We start from the raw sequence: 9,508 nt of genomic DNA, 5'->3' as shown, positions 1-9,508 counted from the left end.
GGAATACTGAAGTTTCTCCACTAGCAGGGATCCTTCACTAGTGCCCACAATAAAGCACTCCCGTCCTGTTCCCCTTATGTTTTGAAAATTATGTCTAATGGATTCTTCTATTTAAACACATGTACTAACAAGTAAATGTAATCTAAAAAAAAGGCTTAAATATGTGCAAAATTAAGATTTCGTTTGTGCGGTTACATCATATCAATTTTGTGCTGAATCCACCAGACCAGAATTTCTCACGGGGTCAGAGGTGAGGAACTGTGTTCCCTGGAGCTCTGTAGCCTCAGAACTCTCAGTACTCAACCCAGCTGTCCTCTGTGTGATGGTCCCGCTGTGCACTGACCCAGTGCCAGAACACAGCAAGTCAGGCTGTTAAACTGAAGCCCAAGTGCAGCATTCAATGAAAAGGCAATCCATTAAACCAGCATCTGGGGTTTTATTATGACAGGCCTGTGGTTTCACTACTGGCTGGGAAGCGGGCACTAATTGGTAAAATCCCATAGGATTTGTAGAACAATGTGGAATGCGGACTGGCTTCTTGTGACCACACATGTTGCACAGCCAAAGCCCAATTTTACCATTTCCCTCGACAGCTAAAGCCTTGCATTCAAAAGGAGAAAGAACCACTTCCTCACCATCATTCCTTGCTGCTTGTTGACAGTCAGCCATGGAAGAATTTGAAGCTGTGAATTCCCAACATACCTGGCATGGTAGTTTTGTTTTGTCGTATGCTGGCGAGAGTTGTGCTTATACTGTAGGGAGCATTAGCATGCCAAACCATATCCAGCTCTATACTGGCTCCAAACATGGGCGCTGGGCTGTGTCACCAGGAATAAACAGAGCAGGCTAATCACCTCGGGAGTGCAGGAGAAGTGGCCCTGTCGCAGCAGAGGATGGGGGAGTCACGCAGCCGCTCCAGCCTGTTTTGGAAAATGTGGAGAGGTTGCCATGGAGCCACTATTTGATCCCATGTAATTAGCCAAGCCCATTGATTGCACAACACTTTCCCAACTGGCTGCTGCGGCCTCATCAACCGGAACATGCCTCTATTTATGTTTATGGTTTCTGTAGTTCCTGTCCTTAGATGGCTTGCTCAGTCAACACAAGAAGGGATGATAAAGGGTCTTTTGTGGTCTAATAATGTTCTCAATTTTCACACAGACAAGGCTGAAGCCACTGACTCCTCACGCCTTTCCGAAACAGCATGAGAAATGACAATTGTGTTCTTGTGAAAATCACTCAGATTCTCGGCAGCATTGTGAGCCATTTGAAAGGCTGAGTGTTTGTCTATTTATACTTTCAGGAATTTCTTAGGAGGCCATGTTGAGGACATTGAGTAAAAGAGGGTATTCCACAAATCCCTTCAATCACCAAGGCAGTCACATATGAGCTCCATGACAGAGAGGGTGTAAATGGATTACTCCTTTAAAGGAATACTCCAGTGCTTTTCAACCTGCCCACTGGATCCTATTATAATTGTAGTGGATTTTCTGATCTTGTTTTTAAAGTACAGGGCTAACAGCTAAATTAATGTCTGTAGCAAAGGACCACACCATAGAGAAACAGTAGACAGAAATAAGGTCGACAAACACTGGACTATTTTTGAAGTTCAACATAGTGCAAATCAACATTCACATTAAATTCTCCTTTATAAGATCATAAGATCATACCATGGAAAAACAGCTTATACAAGTAAGGGATTTGAGTGATGCAATTCAGTCGTATGCTGAAATAGCGCGTGTGTGTGTGTGTGAGAGAGAGAGAGAGAGAGAGAAAGGGCTTGCTCTGAACTTTCATTAAATTTCATAATCCAGCTTTTTCCATACAAGACAACTTTTTGGAGGACTGTACTATTTACATTCTGGAGAAAAGTGTGTGACTGCTGGCCAGTGCAAGACCAGTGGAAGTTTTCTGAGTGAGGTTGGAGTGAGGTTAGTAAATCAGCTCTGCTTGCCTTTGTATGTCGGTTTACGGCAGGTTATTGTAAGAAGTCGTTTGAACAGTTGTGCAACTGGCCCATTTGCCCAAAGCAAATAGCAGCCTTCTGAGAAGGGGGGGAGGGGCGGGGGTTTAAGCACATACAGCCCATTGCTTTTTTTCCCCCTCTAATGTCATTGCTTTTAATCTCCTTGGCTTGCACAATTTACTTTCATTTGAAAGTCTGATTGTGCAATACGGTGTTGAAAGTTACTAGAGACCTGTGTCTCGCAAAACTATTGCCCCTATAAGTGCTGAAATTTAACTTTGACTCACAGGATCCATGTTTATGATCCAGTTCCTTCTTTAGAATAATCAGCTCTTACTGTGACAGTGTGTAAAGGTCACCACCTTTATAGCCTGGTTTGGGTTTAATATGATCAGCTGAAATCTGGCTTGTAATGACCTGCACCATTCAGTTATACAGTTCTCTATCACAATCACCTGTAAAAACAGCAGAAGGCAAGAGCAGCTGAAGGTCAGAATAAATGTTTCATGGGGAAAGCAGGGGGGTGTATATCTGTAATATATTTAATCACTGAGTTCTTCAGATGTTTTTTCAGCTGCTAATTAGGGAAAAAACTAGATTTACAAGCATTCTTGCAACTTTAGTTGCTTCAAACTGCCATGAACCTGAATTTCACTTGTGTTGCATAATGTAAACTCTCCTGCAGCTCACTGAAACATAGCTGAAGCTCATCTGCAACAGTTGCAAATATTGCAACTTCATGAAGCAAGTTTTCTGAAGTAAGAAAACAAAAGAAAGAAAATGCAGATTATCATGTGATCAGGTTAGATCAAAGATTAGATTTTCAAGATGTCCAGAAGAAATCCCTCTTCTGATGATGTGTCTTAGAGATAAAGTTAGAGATAAAGAGGTACTGTGTTTGTATTTTGGGCAGGTGACAGGATGATTCAACAAAGAAAAATGGCGATGACAGACTGAGCTAAATGCTATCTCTTTAACACTCTCATCAGCATACCAAATGTGCTATTAGGCTGTGCTGGCTAGAAATCAGGATTTTTTTATAATGCATGGTTGGTATTATAGTGACAGCACACTAAAGGTTGTAAATAATAACAAACCATGAATTTTTAACATACTTAGGCTGAGGAGATGAAAGGTTGTGCTGCAGTTTATCTAATGGCTAGGATTAGTCCTTTTAATTAGCTAGTTAGCTCTCCAGCTAATGTTAATGCTGGTTGTTTTGTTCTACTTTTTGTTTGTTTCTTTCTTTCTTCCATTAGCCTACAGTGCCATGATCTATGAAGGTTTTTATCTTTTCTCTTGAGATTAGCACATTACAGATACAAATGCAGACTTACTAATACATTGAAAATTAGTTTTAAATGCAGCTAGAGAGATACAATAAATAGAAATGCTAGCTAATGGTCTTGCTAACTAAGTAATCCAAATGGCTTTTAAAATGTGGATAAACAATCAGGTTGTACAAACATTACATAAAACCTGCAAGTGTGTGTGTGTGTGTGTGTGTGTGTGTGAGAAACCTTCACCATGTGAAGCAAGCCTCAGAATATTGATTACTATAATGTTTAGTACATAACAGTGCTTTGACAAAAACCTACAGGACTTGGCAGCTATGCGCTATGGTTAGAGGAAGGTTAAAGGAAGTTCATATGGGGTGTAATTGCAGGGGATTATCACCTGTGCTCACACAACAACTGAGTACAGTCTCGAGACAAGAAGGACAAAGGAAACAGCTGCCAAGGGAAGCCAAGGCAAACTCAAAGCTTTCCACAGGATGGTCAGCACACTGCCTCATTACTGAGAACAAACAGTAGGCCTCAGTGCCAAAGAGGGAAATACTGCATTGTTGTCAGTAAGTCTGAAGACAAACATACACACACACGCACATATACACACAGGTGCCCCACACACCATTATCAAAGGTGGGAGGATGTTGCCCGCTTGCTCATGATAAGAAACGCATCCAACAGTGAAAGTAGAATACTGGGAATCCCATGTTTACTGACCATTTACTGACCAGCTAGTGGGTTCCATTGAGCAGCAGTCGCCTGATTCATAACATGGCAAATACAGCCTGAATGGGGGGGCAAGCTGATAGCTTGCACAGCATTGCGCTTATCTGGAAATGGCTGAGTGTTTCCACAAATAAAGCAGGACTGGAAAAGACAGATACATTGCTACAGCAACCTATGATACTGAAAGATTTTTTCCAACGTTGTGACCGGGCCAGTTATTGATCCTGAAGGTATTTAAATGAAAAAAAAATGTGTGTGTTTGTTAGATGATACAATATCAGTTAACCATTTTTGTAGCATGTTCGTGAAGTAAATTATACATCAGCAAAGCAGCTTTGCATGAACTACAATTCATTAGTAAATCACATATACAGACCTGCAGTAAATAGACTGTAAATATCTAGTATATAATAAAAATTATAGTGTACATATGTCTGTATGCCAAAGATTAAATTAAGCAAAAAGCCTGTCCTCTGGATTGGCTGACCAAAGTGTTCAGTAACACAGAGAAGATATGTTTATTGTTATAATTTACAACAGGTCAAGCGGTGTCATAAACCATATTAACAACTCTGTGAATCTTTAATGAAGGCAACACGGTGTACGGAGAATAAGAAAAGTTTTGGGGATGATAAAGTATTTATTAAATATTTAACCCATTGTGTTTGTTAGCAGTGGTAGCCTTGAAGTTTAAGCACTAAATAAGCAACATTTGAAATACAGCATGTTTTGGCTTATCCACTACACACAGAGTGTGACACGTTGGCACAGCAGGTAGTGTCACTGCCATATAACTCCGGGGTCTTGGAGCCCAAGGGTATTGGGTTCCAGCCTTGCCTTGGGAAACTGTTTGTAAGGAGTTTCTCTCTGTGTCCGTATGGGTTTCCTCTGGTGCTCTGGTTTCCTCCCACACGCTGGTGGGTTGATTGTCTAAACCAGAAGACTTAACCCCAGTGTCCAGAAAGTTATAAAAACAGTGGTTTGTTTATGTGTAATGTTATCACTGACAAAAAAAGAAGATAAAAAAAATCTATAAATGACATAAGTAGTTATGGTCTTTAGTAATTTGTTTTTGTTTTAGACATGAAATCAGTTTGCTCAGACCTTGGAAGAATATTGTTAAAAAAATCAACCAAATGTTTGTTTCTGTGTTGTTCAACACTGTGTACAGTTCCACCCTTGTATTATTTACTCTAACCTAATACTACAAGTCAAGTATTCTTAATCTTTATGTATAAGATAAAAATAATGGATTACACTTCTCTATAGTGTATTGGAATTAAAGGATTACCTAAAAATATACTTAAACATTTCTGTATACTTTTTGTCAGTATAAACAAAGTATACTTCAGTATATCACTAAAAAGTACATACAAAGTCGACTGAATCATACTCATAAGTTTTTAGTTTTGAAACTATATAAATTACACATATGGAACTTCTTTTGTAAGGAAAAGTTGACTATATTTTTTTATTTTTTTCTAATTACTTATACTGAGGCTGCAAAGGGGTCCCTAAGTTGAGAAAGTGAAATGATGTTTTGGCTGTACATTAAGCTGAGTGAAGACTCCTCTAAGAATGGAAATTCCGCTAAATCCATTTGCCACGTGAGTCACTCCCGTTTCTTCCTTTGTCTGGCAACCAACAGACAACTAAGCAAAAGTTCCCCTTGAACAGAGGAGCCTTTGAAAAGCCGCAAATTTGAAATGTAAAAATGTTCTTTTAGCTGCATGTGTGATGAATGCAGCAGACCCCACAGACTGTGGGCAAACAGGAATGCTGCCTTCTAATGAGCATCTCAGGTTGAAACAGGCTGTATTTCATTCATATTCATGTTTAACTGCCTATGAAGTCAGGGTACATGACCTCACATCACAGGCCTTTCTTCAAAGCTCATAAAGGTGTTGTCAACAGTTAGTAAAGCACTCCGTTTTAATGATTTAAAGGGAAATGTGTTTCCTCATACATCAAATTATCTTTTCAGTTTTACTGCAATGGTAATTATTGGTAGAGACATGGGTGTGCGGGGATTGCATGTGTAGGACTGACAGTGATAAAAGAGAGCAAGGATTTACCACTAAAATTACAGAGCACACAAGGGTTGCTTTCATAGATGATTAGACCCTTTCTTTCCTTTCACTTCCCCATGAGTACAGTATGAACTTCCGTTCACGAATTATGGCACGGTGATTTTCCAATTTATAAACACAGTCTACATAACTATGATAGAGTTCGTTCTGCTGATGTCTTGCTGAGTTAGCGTGAGCTGTTCCACAACACTCAGACTTACAGTAGAGGCATCTGACTTGAGTTAATGAATCCAAACAGAGAGATATACTCTAACATAAAACTAAATGAACTTTCATAATGTTTAAAACTGATCGTTACTTTTCCAATTCATTTGCTGGTTTTGCAGCATATTTTAAAATAGTGTTTTGCTCTTAGAAAATCCTGAGCATGACAAGGACATGGCTAAGGCCTTCCCACTTCCATGTTTTCATGACCAACATGAGCCATTTTTTAGGAATATTATGGGGATTGAAGGAGTTACTGAGAGTTGAGTATTCGGTACATTGTCTATTAGTGGTGAGAGTAAACATGAGCTTAGGCTTTCATTTCTGAAAGAAAAGAAAATTGTTTTATTTAATCATTTTAAATTTGTTTATTTTTTAAAGTAAAAATACTTTTTTGTAGTGAGATCATAATATGCAGTGTATATCATATTCACACACTGCACATTGCTCAGGGAATTCCTTATAATGAACATGAAATATTAAAAATTTGTTTTAGTAATATTAAGGCAATGGTTTGATTAAGAGTCATGTTTACATGTATTTTACATGTAGATCTTATTTCAGATGTACTTCAACGGAAAAATGTTTGGTGTCCAAATTTTAAAATGAATCTAGTTAATGTTGCTATGTCAGTTAGCCAATTTCATTCATTCATTATCTGTAAGCGCTTATCCAGTTCAGGGTCGCAGTGGTTCCAGAGCCTACCTGGAATCATTGGGCACAAGGCGGGAATACACCCTGGAGCCAGTCCTTCACAGCGCAAAACACACACTCACCCATTCACACCTATGGACCGTGGGAGGAAACCAGACCACCCGGAGGCAACCCACGCGGACACAGGGAGAACACACCACACTCCTCACAGACAGTCACCCGGAGTGGGAATCAAACCCACAACCTCCAGGTCCCTGGAGCTGTGTGACTGCAACACTACCTGCTGAAATCATTGAAACTGCATGTGGGTTTTCATCAGATAAACCCCTAAAACTCATCTCTGATCTTCAAAAGGACACATTTAAATGTTGTTTCCAAGAAGAAAAAAGCCCTAATGCCTTAAAAGTGGCTTCGATGGAACTCGACCTTCTATTAGTACACACTGATCTATGAATATTCAGTTAATTCCCGCCCCTATCTCTACTTACTTCTAGTAAGTTGATGGGTGCGATTTGTTTAGTTCATGATGATTTCATTGTTTAACTACAGAATTTGGGTGACTTCTAGTGTTTACTAGCAACATTACCTTAAGCTCCAGTTAAAACCTAAAGGACCTGCCTGTATCACATGTATTAAGTTGTCAGTATGAGTAAGCTTTGTCCCTCTTGATTTAAATATAATGTTGCCTAGGGTTTTGGTTTTAAAAAAGAAGGACACTTGTCCCTTTAACAAGACAACTAACAGGTGACTTTATGGTCAGGTTCCTTTCCATTCAACATTTGGACCTAAACAATAGTAACTCATTCATTCATTCATTATCTGTAACAGCCATTATGCTTATCCAATTCAGGGTGGGTCCAGAGCCTACCTGGAATCATTGGGCGCAAGGCCGGAATACACCCTGGAGGGGGCGCCAGTCCTTCACAGGGCAACACAGACACACACATTCACTCACACACTCACACCTACGGACACTTTTTTGAGTCACCAATCCACCTGCAACGTGTGTTTTTGGACTGTGGGAGGAAACCGGAGCACCCAGAGGAAACCCACGTGGACACAGGGAGACACCAATTTCTCACAGACAGTCACCCGGAGCGGGAATCGAACCCACAACCTCCAGGCCCCTGGAGCTGTGTGACTGCGACACTACCTGCTGCGTCACCGTGCCGCCCCACAATAGTAACTGATATATATATATATTTTTTTTTATCAGTTTTTGTCAGTTCCTGACAGTTTAAACAAAGCTTGTTATGTTCTCTTCACACCAAACTACAAAACTGAAACAATTGAATTAAATGACATTCATTTCAATTTAAGCGACACCTTTACATGATTGCAGGATTACATTATAATGGTGATGTTTTTAATGTTACTAGAAGCAAGCACCATATTTTATCAACTAGAAGTAATAAATACTTGATAAACGAAAAGGGCATTGATGGGATTCAAACCTTTGTAGAAATGCATATCATTTAAAGGTCTGTCTGATAAACTGTAATTCACAGCCGTGTCCCACATGCGCTGGAGTTCTGGATTTAATAATCCAAAAGTTAAACAAAAGGCTGTTCACATTTAATTTACTCATCAGAAAGTCTGTAACATGTTTGTAACAAAGTCTGATGTGTCTGTGTATTCATTTTGTTATAGGGACAGACAAGATGACTTTCAGTTTTGTAAAATATAGAGCAGACCCTCGCACCCCTTTGCTCACCTACAGCAACGTCATCAAAGCGCACATGTAAATAAAGGGTTTAGGGCTTAGGGCAAGAATTGAGACTGGGGACAACAAAATCTCGGACGTATTTTAAATTTAAAAATCCCAGCTTATGCATTTTTAGGTACCAAAACGAGGACACGTCCGGGGAAAAAAGGACATCTGGTCACCCTAATGGTGCCACATTGGGCCCTGGTGTCTGGAAGCTTTTGTAGGTCCAGGTCTTTGTCAGCACAAGGCATAACTCTAAGAGCTGGAAACAGGGCCATATATGAACATAATCCTTCATTGGAGATGGCTTTACAGTAACCAGGACAGACTGGCTGGCACTGACACGGAAAAGGTGTTGAAAAGCAAAGGACCCAGGTGAAGAGTGTGGACCTCTGGTGTCTTTCTTCCTGCCTGAGTGTGAGGCTTTGTTTAGGCAGGACAGGATGTAAAGACACATCTGGATGGAATCAGAGTTGTTTGCTGTGGAGATTCTGAGACTCTAAAGTCTCTTTGTTTGAGGATGAGTAGAAACAGGAAGTCACTGATTCTTATAAATCGCTCCATAGAAGATGCAGATGTCCAAAAGTATTAGCATTTGTTTGTTGTTATATAAATGAGGTATTAGGGATGAATATGAATGTAAAAATATGTCTGATTCAAATCTGCAGTGTTCACTAACAGAAATGGTGTTGCAAGAAACAACAATATTATTTTTAGGATGCTTTGGAGCAGCTGCCCATGAGCCTTAGGTCACCATGCCCAATGCTAAGCATCTGCTACAGGTGTATAAAGCCACCCAATACACTGTGATTTTTTTAAGGCTATATTTAATTTGTTTATGATTTGTTATTTGCATCCTACATATATTTCT

Source organism: Hoplias malabaricus, chromosome 6 (assembly GCF_029633855.1).
Source record: "Hoplias malabaricus isolate fHopMal1 chromosome 6, fHopMal1.hap1, whole genome shotgun sequence".
NCBI classification, from domain to species: Eukaryota; Metazoa; Chordata; class Actinopteri; order Characiformes; family Erythrinidae; genus Hoplias; species Hoplias malabaricus.
The sequence above is the reverse complement of the archived record's forward strand: the minus strand, read 5'-3'. Positions refer to the sequence as shown.